The sequence below is a fragment of the Macaca nemestrina genome, chromosome 2, assembly GCF_043159975.1.
Source record: "Macaca nemestrina isolate mMacNem1 chromosome 2, mMacNem.hap1, whole genome shotgun sequence".
NCBI classification, from domain to species: Eukaryota; Metazoa; Chordata; class Mammalia; order Primates; family Cercopithecidae; genus Macaca; species Macaca nemestrina.
Genome location: NC_092126.1, coordinates 197,205,749 through 197,221,442, shown reverse-complemented (window position 1 = coordinate 197,221,442; position 15,694 = coordinate 197,205,749). Strand labels below are relative to the sequence as shown.

Genomic DNA, 15,694 nt, shown 5'->3' with positions numbered 1-15,694 from the left:
TCTTTTTCTCTTTGCTTTCACTTGGACATGACTGCATTCAATCATTAAAATAGTAAACCATGTTTTCAAAATTTGTACATTTGTTTTGTGTTCTTGGCCAAGTGGTTTTGTTTTATAGCAAAATTTCTTGTTTGTAATTTATGGACTTAATAACTTACCAAACAAGTATGAGGATACAAATTTAATGTATGTAATCACTTCTCTAATAGTCTTTTCGTTATATGTAGTAAGATTTTCTCAGAAATCTGGTGACCTCGGTTTTCTGTTACTATTTAAGAATGAATCCCAGCACTTTGGGAGGCCGAGGCGGGCGGATCACAAGGTCAGGAGATCGAGACCACGGTGAAACCCCGTCTCTACTAAAAATACAAAAAAAAAAAATTAGCCGGGCGCGGTTGTGGGCGCCTGTAGTCCCAGCTACTCGGGAGGCTGAGGCAGGAGAATGGCGTGAACCCGGGAGGTGGAGCTTGCAGTGAGCCGAGATCACGCCACTGCACTCCAGCCTGGGCCACAGAGCGAGACTCCGTCTCAAAAAAAAAAAAAAAAAAAAAAAAAAGAATGAATGGTTAGTTTGGATTACAGCTTCTTTTATTTGGATTAATTTCTCAATATTACACCTTGATTTTCAATCTTCCAGAAATATTTTTAATAGTGTTTGAATGTTGATCAATATATATAACTCTCTTGGATTTTGTCTGTCCTTATGTAATGAGGCCTAGTTTCTCTTGATAATATGGCTGGCTGACAGCAAAAGGTTTGTGGGAGAGCTGTGAGACTTGGAGGAATGCTTTGTAAATGTATGCAGAAACCGGAAGCACGCATGTGCTTGCCCCCATCCCTAATCACATCTAAAATGAGAAAAAATTATTCTGAAATGCTAACATCATTTGAGGAAACTTTATTTTTCTGGAGGCATGCAATTTCTAGAAACAGATCTCCAGTTTTTGCCTTGAGAGAAACATTAGGGGGCGAAGCCCTTTTGATAAATGGTGTTGGGGAGTGGAAGGTAAAAAGTTGAACAAGCAACTTTTCCCGTAGAAAACCCATTAGATAATCAACCTGTTTTCTGTCCCACTTCTCACTCCCACTCTCAAAACTTGTCTACTTTTGTGGGTTTTTGAAAAATATCCTCTCACCACTCCCCTTGCCTTCCTATCTTTTTGCACTGGATTGCAGATTCTTTTATTCTGATATTTTTCTTGATATTTATGTCTTGATTTTTCAACCTGTCAGAAATATTTTAATCATGTTTGCATGTTGATGATCCATCCCTGCCATGCACACTGTGCTCCTTGCTGTTATAGATTTTTAACATTTTGTTAAAATCTTATTTATTGCAGTAAGATTTAGAGGGAAACAGAAGGCTGATACAGTTGCTCCTTCTGCCGATTTGAGCTAAAATCTTTTGGCGTAATTTTTTAATGCAAATATTATATTAGTTTTCTTCAAGAGGCCTCTCATGTTCCTTGCTCATGGCTGCATCCCTCCAAGGCCTGCTTCCTCGGTGTGTAGCCTTCTCTGACTCTCTTGCCTCTTCCTCTCTCCGTTATTAGGATCCTTGTGATTACATCGGGCCCATGTGGATAATCCAGAATTAATTTTCTGCCTCGAGATCTTTTACCTAATCGCATCTGCACGTGTAAAGTTACAGATCCCAGGGATAAGAGAGGCCAATATTTTTCCTGCCACAATCATGTACATGGTTTTATGTCATCAGCCAATATCCAGGAACATCATGACTAACCACTAGAGTTACTCCATCCATTATATATCATATTTTATTTAACCAATTAACCAAATACTTAGTTTAGCAAATATTCATTGGTTATGTACAGAGACTCTGACATAGTGCTAGAAAAAGAAGATAAAATGAAGGACAGGCTTTTAAAAGTCTCTGCTGCCATGCCCTTTATCCACTACACATACGAATGGGAATTATTTTCCTTAAGCACGGAAGCTGGGGAAAGGCTTAGAAAAGCCCAGGCTGAGCTGAGATATAAATATTTAGTTTAGGACACTTCCAGTGGGTTTTTGTGATTGTCATCGACCTTTTTGGTCAACTGATTTCTATAACTTTAGATATAATTTATTATCCCCAGAGGAAGATTTAAGAAACATTTAAGAAATATTAAGATGGGAAATTTAGGATGTCCAGGTTTAGGAGGAGATGTTGGTAGCTCCAAATTTGTAGTGTCTGCCATTCCTGAAACACTCTTGAGTAAATAAGTGATAAAAGAGTGAAGGAATCAGTTCAGAGAACTTTCATAGACTAAGTAATGACCAGGGTTAAACCTGATATTTTTCTTACGTTCCCTACATTACCTAGCTCAGTTCAGTATTTGAAGGAGTGCAATAAACACCTGCTGATAGATTAGCTGAATTCACAGAAGATGAGCATAGATATGTCCATCTCAGACTCCAGGGCCAGATTCTTACAGGATTCAGTCATATCAGAGAAGTTTATATCTGTGGTTATTCACACAGATGGCTTCCCTGTAACATGAAAAAGAAAACCTTAAGTTACTGAGACTTTTAGTGAATAAAGACAAAACAGAATGATTATTCTATGAAGTTCTTAAAGGTAAGATACACCTTATAGCTGCTGACTGCTGACAGAGGAGCATCTAGTGTATGTATTGATTTATAAGGAACCAAGCATTGTCTTCACAACCAGATTGTTTATATAAAATATGTGTAAAAAATGTACCCTCAAAGTTTAGTTGATAGACATGTTATCTGCAATTTTCATAAGCCAAAAGTTGAGATAATTTTAATATTGAACAGACATTGTCCAGCACATATCAATCGTTGTTTATGAGTAATTTCAATTGATGGATTAAAGAATTGTGATACAGAACTCTAACAATGTATCATTAAACCACTGAATTTTAAAAGATAAGGTTATGAAAACCCAGGGTTTATTATCAACATCCCAACGGGCTGTGAAAACACATTAACGTTGGAGGAAGCTGCTCCACCACCACCATTTGACTCTGAAATAGAAAAAAAAAAAAAAAAAAAAAAAGCAGGAAAACATAGAAAATGCAGCAGTGTTACAGAATTTCATCTTTGCACCTCACAACAAAAAATAGCTCAAGAGGGTTAGGTACTGAAAAGTACAAAATATCTCCAAAGTTGGAGCAATTGACTGTTCATAGCCATTATCTCTAAAATAAAGGGCGTGTGAATGAAAGCAAAAATCACTCACCCAGAGTAGTGATTTTGTCATCCTATGTGGCTAGCTTTTCTCACTTCATAGAAGAAATATTAATACTATTTGGAGTATAAATTAAAATTTTCTTGTTTGTTTCAGAGATATTTGCTCTGATTTGATTCCTTTATAAAATATATAATGATAAAATTTTATCTGATGCATATTTGTTTATTTTTATAGTGAAAGGCCCATTTTTCTCTACTGTTACTATACACATTTGTAATTTGTGTATATTTTTGCAAATAGTAATGTTAGTTAGTTAGTCCATTCTCACACTGCTATAAAGAACCACCTGAGGCTGGATAATTTATAAAGAAAAGCGGTTTAGTAGACTCACAGTTCTGCAGCTTAACAGGAAGCATGACTGGAGGCTTCAGGAAATTTAAAATCATGGCAGAAGGTGCAGGGGAAGCATGCACATCTTCCCATAGTGCAGCAGGAGAGAGAGAAAGAAGGGGGAAGAGCAACACACTTTCGAACAAATGGATCTCATGAGAACTCACTCACTATCATGACAACAGCAAGGGGAAAGTCACCATGATTCAGTCACCTCTTACCAGGCCCCTCCACCAACATGTGGGGATTGCAATTCCAGATGAGATTTGGGTGTGGACACAGAGCCAAACCATATCAAATATTATCCCAGAAAACAGGAAAGGAAGGAAGGAAGGAAGGAAGGAAGGAAGGAAGGAAGGAAGGAAGGAAGGAAGGAAGGAAGGCAGGCAGGCAGGCAGGAAGGCAGGGAGGGAGGGAGGGAGGGAGGGAGGGAGGGAGGGAAAAAGAGAGAGAAAGAAAGAGAGAGAGAAAGAAAGAAAGAAAAAGAAAGAAAGACAGAAAGAGAAAGAAAGAAAGAGAGAAAGAAAGAAAAAAAGAAAGAAAGACAGAAAGAGAAAGAAAGAAAGAGAGAAAGAAAGAAAGGAAAGAAAGAAAGAAAGAAAGAAAGAAAGAAAGAAAGAAAGAAAGAAAGAAAGAAAGAAAGAAAGAAAGAAAGAAAGAGGGAGGGAGGGAGGGAAGGAAGGAAGGAAGGAAGGAAGGAAGGAAGGAAGGAAGGAAGGAAGGAAGGAAGGAAGGAAGGAAGGAGGGAGGGAAGGAAGGAAGATTCTTGTTTTTTAGGCACAATAGAGGTTCCAGTAGCCAGGGAAGAGCTCCATTCCATACTAACCATGAGATGGGGCTTTATTCCTGCAGCAAACACTTTCTGTTCAATTTATGCAGCATCTTTATGCTAGCCAAGGTATTGCCCTTTTTCTCTAACTGGCCTAACAAGCTTTACTTGAAGTCAGCCTTGGCAGTGTCCTACTCTATGTGAAGAATGGTTGTCTCAGTCTGTTTGTGCAGCTCTAACAAAATGCTTGAGACTGGGTAACTTTAAAAGAACAGAAATTCATTTCTCACAGTTCTGGAGTCTGGGAAGTACAAGATCAAGGAGCTGGTATGGGTGTCTGGTGAGGGCTGCTCCCTGCTCCCAGAACACATCTCCTGTGGATGTGTTCTCCACAGGGGACAGATGCTGTGTCCTCAAATGGCAGAAAGCAGAAGGACAAGAGATAACTCCTTTCAGCCTTGAGCCCTTTTATAAGGGTGCTAAACCTATACATGAAGACTATCCCAAAAGCCACACCCCTTAGCAATTGCATTGGGGATTAAATTTCAACACCAATTTTGGAGAAGGCACCATCATTCAAACTATAGCAGTAGCCATCTACACCTAAGGTGATGCCTTCACAATGATCTAATCCCAAAAAGGGAAATGCCCCAAATATTCGTAGCAGGGAATTGGTTATACATATATCGAGGAGCTGATATCCAGAAAAGCTTAATGTTCTTTAGAGTTTTGCAGCTGAGGTCATTATCTTTAGATCTTAGTCTAGAAAGAAGCATTGTTACTGGTCCCCTGGGGGACTCCTGGAATAGGCACACAGTGGGCTTTTCTGGTAGTAAAGGAAACCACAGAGAAGATGCAGCTTTGGCCAAAGAAATCTCCTGAGGCTGAAAGTATGAAAACAATATCCTACATTTTGCCACCATCCCTTCAATTTTACACCAGTGTTTACCATTGATACATCCCAGAAAGACATCAAAAAACTGACACTAAGCAGAGATCTGGTGCCTTGCATTGAAGAGCAGATGCAGGGAAAGGGATGAATATACAGACAGCCAGGGAGATCTGGAATAATTTCTACTGGGGATCATTTGTCCTTATGATTTGTCTGGTTCTTGTAATCCTAACACGTGGTCTTTTTTTTTTTGGATGAATACCCACCCCTGTGCTCAATTCTGACCCTCACTTCTAACTCCCATTGCTATATAAATAAGTTGGGCAGACTATATGTTACAAAATGTATGAGCTCATGTGAAGCATAGCAATTTATTAATGAAGATTGAGAATAATAGATATAAAAGATCAAATTTATTGCCAAATCAGTGTCAATAAATATTCTTGTTAGCGTCTTGTATCCTTTCTATTCAGGTCCAAAAATTACCTTTCTGTTTTTCTTTATTTTTAAATGAAACATGCTTGGCTAATTTTAATTTTATATCTCCCATTGCAATAAAAAAGGAAGTGACTCGGACTCTGCTATTTTTCATTGTGCCATGACTCTCCAGAACTTTTCTGTATTCAAATAATATAGAACTTCTTGCCTCTCTACTTCCCTAATGCCACTTAAATTCTGGTTTTTCATCGTTACTCACGTGTTGGATCATTCATCGTGGTACCAATGACTTTCTGAGATTGTGACTGTGCTTTGCTGATGGTGATGACAAATCAATTCTTATCCAGAGTTTACAGGAAAATGTGGACAGTAATTCATTTTTTTGGTCATGTTAAATTAAAATTAAAACATTTAAAATTATTTTATACCATTAATGTAGTATACATCTCAAAAAAATCTTCTCTAATATACTTTAGACCATAACCAATGCATTCCTAGATTGTAATCGTTTTGAAATTTTGACTGCATCCATGTATTTCACAAACACTATTAGAAGGGAGAAAAGGCAAGAATGTTTTTCCTTTGTCCAGCAGGACTGAAGAGCAGCCTAGGAGAGGTTGAAAGTTACCACATTGCCTGGAAGGGCTGGTTAGTATTATGAAGCAATTGTCATAAATGTTCTCAGAGGAGATAGTCTTGGCCACTTATATTAATTTCCTAGGGCTGCCATAACAAGATACCAAAAGTAGGTGGCTTATACAAGAGAAAGTTATTGTCTTACAGATCCGAAGGCTAACATTGCTTCTTTCTGAGGACCGTAAGCCTGTCTTCTAGCTTCTGATGGTTTGCTGGCAATATTTGGTGTTCCTTGGTTTGTGGCAACACAATTCCAATATTCATATAGTATTCTTCCTGTATAATTGTCTCTGTGTCCAAATTTATGATTTATGTTTTTTATAAGGACATAGTCATATTGGAATAATGCCCAACCTAATAACTTCATCTTAACTTGATTTTCTGCAAAGTCCTTAATCCCAAATAAGGTCACAGTTACAAATATTGGAGGTTAAGTCTTCAACATTTGCGGGACAGAATTCAACCCATAACCCTATCCTTGGAAGACTGCCTGGTCTCGGGCATGGGGCTTGTGGAAGTAGTGGGGTAAGTGCCCTTGGTATGAATGATGTGGAACATATAGGGTAAAAAAACCTATGACAGCCCCCACTGTCTTTGGGGTTTGAGGCAACATGGTTGGAATTGGATAGCAGAGAGCCATGTAAGCCCACATATGAAGTTTGAGCCCAAGGGTTGGTAATGGGCTGATGGAGGGCATGAGTTTTGAGCTAATCCCATGTCTGATGTATGACTTACCCCAAATCATAGCATTAGCACCATTTGGGCAGCCTAATAGTATTTGATCCTATGAGAAAATGCTATTTATCCTGGATTTTTTTTTTTTTAATATGGAAGTACCTTTCCATTTTTAGTTTTCTATTTTTTTGTGTTAGTGATTATTTTCACCAAAATATCTGTGGTGATAGACACTAGTTTATCTAGAAGAAAGGCACAATACATCTATATTATCTCACTAGAAAATTAATAAGTAAAAAGTATACCTATATACCTGCTATTAATGATATGATGTACAATCCAGTGACACATAAATACAAAATGAGTTCTTAGTGTTACTATGTATTGAAATAGCTGATAGAAAGTAGAAATTTCTTTTAAAAGTTCAATCAAGTAATCATAAGAAAGGAAAAATAATTCCATTAACATCAAAGTTAGTAAATAAGGTGGTCATTTTTCTTTTTTGGATGTCTAGTATAGGCCTCTCCAAAACAGTCTTTAAGGGTATACAACTTGACACCTTGGCCCCTAATCGAATCAGGGATGCATATGACTAAGGAAAACAGCTGTGTTGAATTATTAACATCACTGATGTTAAAAATTCCTCCTTGAAGGAAACAAATAGAGAAGGACTTTAAAACTCTAATCTCTGACTTGACGCACAAATTGAAATATATTTTTAAAAACTTACTCTCAGAAGATAGGTTTTTCATTAGGAAGAAGATTGCTGAAACAATGTTCCAGTCTCAAAGTATATGAAATTGCAAATTCTAAGGAGAATACATGTACAATAAAGTAATTATCTACCATTAGTAGCTTTGAGGAGGAAAAAAGGCTTTTTTCTTTTAATGAAGAATTATTATTTCACTAAATGTATCATAGTTTGGCGAAATTCAGTTTTTAATGCAGTGATAATTTAACTTTAAAAATGTGGTCCTTATCATAGTTTAGCGGAGAAAAAGGATGGATAAAATGTCTATCAACAACTTTTTGCTATCTTATGACTCCATGATACATTTATGTCATGGGACCTGAGCCTGGTTCTCAGTATTTTAAAATCTGGATATTGATCGTATCAATCTAACTAGGGATATTCATGTGCTAGTATATTCATCCAAATAACAATGGATTACTTTAAAAGCTAGAAAGCAATTTAGAACTTTGCATGGAGACATTCAAATGTTTAACCATAATCACTATTTATATTATAACTCAAAATTTCACTGTTTTTTCCTGTATTCTACAGAATAAAGTCTAATATATTTATCTTGGCATGTAATTCACGCTGACTTTATTCCAAATATTTTTCTACTTTTACTTGCTATTACTTCCTTCCATTCCTGCTACATTCCTTTATGCAAAATGTCTTTCACTTACTATTTTCTCAATAAAATAATAATTTAATTAAATGTGCTCAAATTTTAAAAAAGAAATAAGGTAAATATTTATACTAATTCATCAGTTTTCAAATCTATGAAAATGTTTGACTGGAGAAATTTGGAAGGTTAACAAAATCTGGTACTTTGATCCAACCCTCTACAACAGAAAGAAAAATATCTGCCAAGCAAATACAAATATTTGCCTTCCTTATTCTCTAAGTATCAGCCTGGTATTGCGTAATGCTTGGCCTCTAAGTAGGTGCTCAATAAATGTTGCATGAATGAATGCCAGTGTCAAATTCTGGCCCTTTGGCTTTTTTTTTCTCCCTCACCAGACTTCAAGCAGGCCTTCACCTTCTTCTGACACTACATAAAAGAAGTAACAATTAATTAGGTCAGTTTATCTTATATTGGCTTTATTTCAGTCTCTTTAATGAGATTTGAGAAGCACCCTCGTGTAATCATTTTCACATTTAGAAACCATCTGCTCGAATGGGTCACTTCTGCAGATGGCTAATCTCATTAATTTATGTTGAGTCTTTCCAACATCAGTATCAGAGTGAAATTTTCCTACTAGTTCCCAATCTTTAGAGGAACACTTTACTTGGAGTCTTCAGATTTCGATGATCTGGAGAAATAAGTAAATGTACTCTCATTTGTATGCAAATTTCCTTTACAATGAGAATGATTTGCATTATGTGAAGAACAAGTCAAATGGACCCTACATTTACACAGCCTATTGTTACTCTCCATGGAGAGCCAGCATGGCATTTAGAAGGTGGTAATTTAAGCCTTAATTAGTATTGATTCAAATGGATTCTCATGACCACTGTGTTCCTTTAGAAATGGCATACAATGAATTCTACTGAATGCTTACCTACCTTCGTTCAATCCTAAACATTGGTGATAGTAGAGTTTGAACCCTACATAGAAGTGTGTCCACAATTATCTTCAAGAACAATATTCGGCATGCACCATTTCAGCTACTTTGTCTTTCTATACTGGCTCAATAATAATGTCATTGAAAAAAGCCCTAAATTATATATTTTGCATAAAAAATTGCAAGGAACACTTGCACATATGGACTATGTAAACCAGAACATTCAAGGATTTTAGAGAATGAAGGAATAACCCCAATTTATCAGAACATGATATTACAAAAAACATATTTATTCCATAAAAGTGGAAAATTACTGTCATAATAGTCAGTAACACTCAGGAGAGAGATCAAATGTTAGAATTGCAGGAACCTTCAAGACCTTAATCACTTCACTTTTCAATGAGGAAATAAATATCAAAAGCTATTGTGACCTATACATGATCAAACAGCCAATTAGTTAGATAAATTAGTCCTGGCAAGATTCTCTTAAATGTGTTTTTATTCAAAACTTCACCACTTAATATTAACTATTTTTGTTTTCTGAATGTTTGGATGGCTGAGAGCCTAGTCTTCCATGAACACATGAAGTTGTCGTGGAGAAAAATATGAATCATAATCTAGAAATAAACTTTATATCAGAGTGTTTCTTGCTCTGATGTCACCAATCTTTTGTAACTAAGTATTCAGCAATACTGCTAACTATTCTGCGTGGTGAATGATGTTCCCTTCCCAAAGTAAAATGGATAGAGAATGAGAAAAGTATTAGCAAAATGAGATGATTCTTGTATTGTTTTGTGTGATTCATCAATGTACAGAAGAGACAGATAACCTGATTCCAGTTTTAGATCTGTCTACATGGAACATTGCTAATATTGCAGCAAATGACAAAGGACAATGGTGGAATTACATGCTGGCTCTTGAAAGTTCTCTTTCAAAAACTTATGTGTTATCTTGCTTATATTTCCTTGGCTAAAGCAAACCACAGAGACAATCCTGATTTTAATGGTATGGGCAGGTAAAATCTCCCCTGCAGAAAGAGGAACTGCAAATCACATGATCAGGCTTTATGAATGGGGTGAGGGATCAAACCCTACCACAAGGATTAGCAACAAATATTTAAAAACAATTATAAAATCAATTTTAGGACATAGAATTATTACATATGAAAAAGTTATCTATGAATAGTAGGTAATAAAGATTAAAACTACTCAAACACCATGAATTGCTTTCTACCACTTTCCTAATTAATTACACAGACAACAGTTAATGTTCTAAATATTGATACCTGACACTTGAAGCTAATTCATTGATACCTTTAAAAAAATTCTAATTGAAAAATGGTGGAAGGAAAGAAGGCAGGAAGGAAGGGTAAAAGGAAGGAAGAAAGAAAGAAAGAAGGAAGGAAGGAAAGAAAGAAGGAATGAGGGAAGAAAAGAAGGAAGGAGAAAACATAGAAAAAGGCAAGAAAAACAAAGAAGAGAAGGAATATTTTTGTATGTATTCTTCTTTCTCCAGGACCAAAGTGTTTCCTTAGATGTGAAACTTTTACTGCTAAAACCAGGAAAGACTCGGTAAACTGGGATGGATAGTCACTATACTTTACACGGCCTTGATGAAGAAACAGTATATACACAGCATCAGCACCACGGAGGAGAAAATACAAATTTGCCTGCCACTGCTACATGTGTGGTGAAAGAAGACATAATATTCTTGAATGAGACAAAAGACTGTTACTGACAGCAATGGAAGTAAAGCACTGATGTTTTCTGTGCTTATTCTCCCAGGCCCAGTCCCGACAGGGTGATGTGAAAGGATGTAGAGGTGCACCTGCACACACAGTGAGTTGTGTTACAGTGAAGGATCTCTGGGCTTAGGGAACCAAGATCTTTTAAGTAGGCTGTAAGCTTGCCTGATTTTTGCTCCAGAGGGAAACATTGTCTTTATTATACTGAGGGAATCTTTATTATACTGAACAGGAAGTGTGCCTGTCATTGTCTTTGGTTGGGGACATTTTTGTTATATTTCCAGACTTTTCACTATAGAAACATCTGTGAAAAGATAATCCAGAATAAAAATAGTCATTATCTCAATTGACAAGACATGCAGAATTGGGCTAGACCCACGGAGAATTATCTCCCAACAATTTTTATTTCTAAAACTGTTATGAGATGCATTTTAGCATTTGAATTGGATATTGGGAAGGAAAAGTTGATATTCTCTTGGCTATAACCTAATTATTTTACACATATGTTTTGCGAAACTTGTGCATAAAGAACAGCTATACTGGGAGTCAGGAAAGGATTCTAAAAAAGTGAAACTGCCTTTGGTCATATATAAATAACTAGCATGAGTATATTAGAAGAGGGTGTTTGATTGAGGAGAGAAAGAGTTTTTAAAAGGCCAGATAGAAAGCATTGTTTACAGATCATTGTCCATTTGGTCTGAGATTCACAACATCAGGAGTAGTTGGAGGACATCAATGCTTCCAGTGTTTTCTGCATATTACTTATAACATGATAGCACAACCTGTGACTGTAGGTGGGCTTTCTATTTTCTTTGTTTCAGAGGTACTTCCAGAAGTTGGGCCACACATTGGGTCAAACAATGTGTGTCCCAAGAGAGTGTAGACTTGACACTCTCTTTCTGGTCATGTGCCTTCTTCACCACTCAACCTTTTTTGACTGTTCAACATCCCTAAGAATGTATCTGCAGCTACCCAAAAAATCCCACATAGCCTTGTAATAAATAGCAACATTGCTGAACACCGATGAATTCCCACTATCATCAGACACAACATGTAATAAGGCAGTGGTCCTCAATCAGGGGGATTTTTCACCCTTCCCTGAGATATTTGACAATATTTCCATACCTTGAGGGTAGAGGTGAGAAATACTGAAAAACACATGGCAGGACACAGTACAGCTTCCCACAATAAAGAACTATCTAGCCAAAATGTCAATAGTACCAATGTCATACTGTTGAGAAATACTCCTATAAAGCTCTGTATACATTTAGCCACTTTAAATTCAGTATTAGCAAGTATTTATTATGACTCTAACTGTTGTATGTGAATAATTACTCCTGATTAAAAAAAAAAAAAAACTTTAGCTAGATTTAATTTAAAGGAGTTTAATCGAGCAATGAATAATTCACGAATCAGGCAGCCCCCAGAATCACAGCAGATTCACAGACTTTGGCGCAGCCACAGGGTGGATGAAAGTTTATAGGCAAAAAAATGGAAATGATTTACAGAAATTGGAAGTGAGGTACAGAACGACTGGATTGGTTACAAGTTAGTGTTTGCCTTATTTAAACAGTTTGAACACTCAGTGGTGTATGAATTGTTGATGTATGGTGACTGTGATTGGCCAAGCCTCAGCTCTTGTTACAGGTGCATACTCCTAAGTTAGGTTTTTAATCTTGTCTACCTCTTAAGCTGGGTTGCATTTTGTCCACAAGGACTCAAATAAAGAAGTATGGAGTCCTTCTCAGGCCATATTTCATTCACTTTAACAATTCCCCTCTTTTGGTCATTTTCTTAATTTTGAGAAATTGACTAAAATTTTAGTTATTAATGTCACTATCACCATTGTAAATGTACTTATTTGGTCTTAAAACCCACTGGGAAACAGTAGAACGGTGAGTTTTGCAAAGGTAAGAACAAGGACTGAGTAGAGGGTACCTCTTTATGCTGGAACATACTGTTTAAAGGAGAAAAACAAAACCCAGTCTGTTTTAAGATCTATGTGTTTCCTTAAAGTCTTGGTTTGATTATGTGCTAAGATCTATGTATCCTTAAAGTCTTGGTATGATTATTTAGCAGGATTGACTCCATTTTAGTTTGGTTTGGCCTGTTGGGGCCTAGTGTGTGAGCTTAGTCCAAAACAATGGTCTTCCATAATTTTGTTTTAAAAAAAAATCCCCACTTTTGGTCAGCTTCTCCCTTAGGTGAGCATGCGACCAAAACTAGGGCCTTAGCTCCACTCTCTGTTACCATCATTGTGGGTTTCCTGTCTCAGCACATCATTCACAGGTTACGGTATCTTCATGGTCACACATTTCTTTCAGCTCTTGTTATTCCAGTTGAAAAGAGACCATTTGATGTTCTAGAGATGCCTGCATGCAAATATTTAAAACTTTTGAGAGAATACAGTGCATCAGCAGGACTATTACTATGACTAGTGGGAGGATAATACCAAGAGTTTGGAGTATGCTCCTTACCCAGGGTCCCCATAAACCAAACCACTGAAAATTAAATAAATAATAAGCTAGATAAAGAATCTACTCACTTGATTAAGTGGTCTTTTTATTAATGCCCTACAACCAAATTTCTATAATCTACATTTGATGAATTTCTTCATAGGCCATAAGTACCAGCAGCTGCACAAGTACTTTTCTGTTTAGCCAATTACATTATTTAGAATGACTTTCATGAAAGAACTTAAAGTCTGTTGTTTAATGATAGCCTTTACAGTAGAATCTGCTATAGAGCCTATCAAAAAGGATACATTTCTAATTATTGCCTCTTTTATTCTAAACCATGGAAAAAGGACCTAACAATTGATGTCCTTGTAGAATAGTGAGCATCTCCTGACAATGTTCTCTTTAATCTATGATGTAGGTTAAGAGGAGTTTTGACTGATTATGAGGCAATGTATGTACCACTAAAGTTTCTCACCTACACTGGGGCTTCATCTTTTATCTATCAGAGTATAAATGTATTTATGTGTAAGTCTGGATGCAAAATTCTTCACAAATAAAAGTACACCCTATAAGTGCATATAATAGGCCCCTTTTCCATTTCCGTTGTTCACAGAGGCATAAACAGGGAAAAATATTCAAAGATAAGAGTCTCATGATAGTAGAAGTTTTGATTTGTGATCTTGGGAAAATCTGTTCACATCAAGGATGCCATCTTCTTTTGGAGAGAAACTTTCCTAGTTAGTTTTACCTTAAGGGTTCCAATGGGTGTACAGTTCCAAGAGTATTGGGGTACCCTTCTCAGTTGTGAGATTATAAACCCAAGGTTCAAGCTTCCAAAGTTTTGTTGCAGTGTGGATGGCAAGGTCAGTCTTTCTCTGATGTTCTCAGAACATCCAATCTTCAGTTTCTAGACTGTGAAGAGGTTGATTGTCCTCAGTGAAGCATAAAAAAGCTTTCCATACCTGGTGAAAATATAGTGTGGCATAATAATTAATTATTATAATATCAAACATACTTTAAAAGTGACAAGGAATCTTTCTGTAAGTGTTTAAATGGCCCATCAGTTAGCGAAATGTACCTGAAGGTTTTATTGTCTTCCCAGAAGTGTGGAATCAAACATTGGTTTTAAACTATTTTTGCAATTTATTAAGTCACTACATCAATATATTCACTTTGGATATTTTATCTTTTCCATGATGAGTTATGGAATGAAGAACCTTTAATAACAAAAGCTTTAAGGCCTCAGGAAGGACAAGGCAGCTGTCCTGGTTCTCCATGAATCCATGCTTAACATTGGACTTATGTCCTCTTGAATACCAGTTGTTTTTCCAATTTAGGGGCATAGCACTGATAACTAATGGGTTATCATCGGTAATTTGACTTAGACTATAGAGTTCAAATTGTATATCTAAGCAATTTCAGTATATGCTAGTTTAACACAAAAATCTGGCAAGGTGTTTTCTTGGTATTTAACTAATTTTTTTGTTCTACTTGGGTTAACAAGGAAATTTGGTTATTTCTGTGGTATAAAATAATATAATAACCATAATTATGATTGATAGCATATACTAAGGCATATTAGAATTTTAGGAGTCCCATGCAATTTTGGAACATATATTAATATCATTCACTAAAATATAACCTAAAGATTAAACATTATTTTTATTTTGACAATGGTTCCCATGTAACTTAACATGTTAAATAATTCTGTTTACCTCTCTTTAGGATGATTCAGGGGCAGTCTGTAGCATTCCAAAGTTAGAGTTCTGAAAAGACCATTTTGAAGCTGAAATTTGATTTTAGGAAGCCTTTTAAATATGTTAAAAGTTTAAAACATTTGATATTATTAACTAGAATTCTAGGTCACCATAAGTCATTAGACTAAAACATTTTTTAAAAGGTAAAAAACCTTTACTCATTACTTGAGGAAAGATTTAGCTTTTCAAAAAATCTGTCTTTTGTCTTTTCCTTCCTTTTCAGTATGTATTTAAAAAGGAAACAAAAATCTTTTGTTATCTTTTAATATTACATGAAAATCTTATTCAAGAGAGAAAGGCAGATTTCTCCCTTGCATTAGTAGACTAGTAATGCTGACCCCAAGTTTGAATAAAACCTTATAGACAATTTATCCAGTCTTAACCTGTTTGGCCATAAGGTGAGATTTTCATAAACCATTTATAACCCTTTACAAATTTTTGTTAAAGAGCAGATTAGTGCTTTAAGAGAACCCCAT

General features: G+C 36.0%; 1 long non-coding RNA gene across 1 annotated transcript; it reads right to left on the bottom strand.

Moving 5' to 3' along the window:
- Positions 1-2,355: 2,355 nt before the first annotated feature.
- On the bottom strand, positions 2,356-15,253 carry LOC105485525 (uncharacterized). Its single transcript, XR_989625.2, has 3 exons — positions 15,177-15,253; positions 14,210-14,423; positions 2,356-2,493 (listed from the first exon to the last, which is right to left on the bottom strand). It is a non-coding gene; the product is annotated as an uncharacterized lncRNA (long non-coding RNA).
- Between the last annotated feature and the right edge of the window lie 441 nt (positions 15,254-15,694).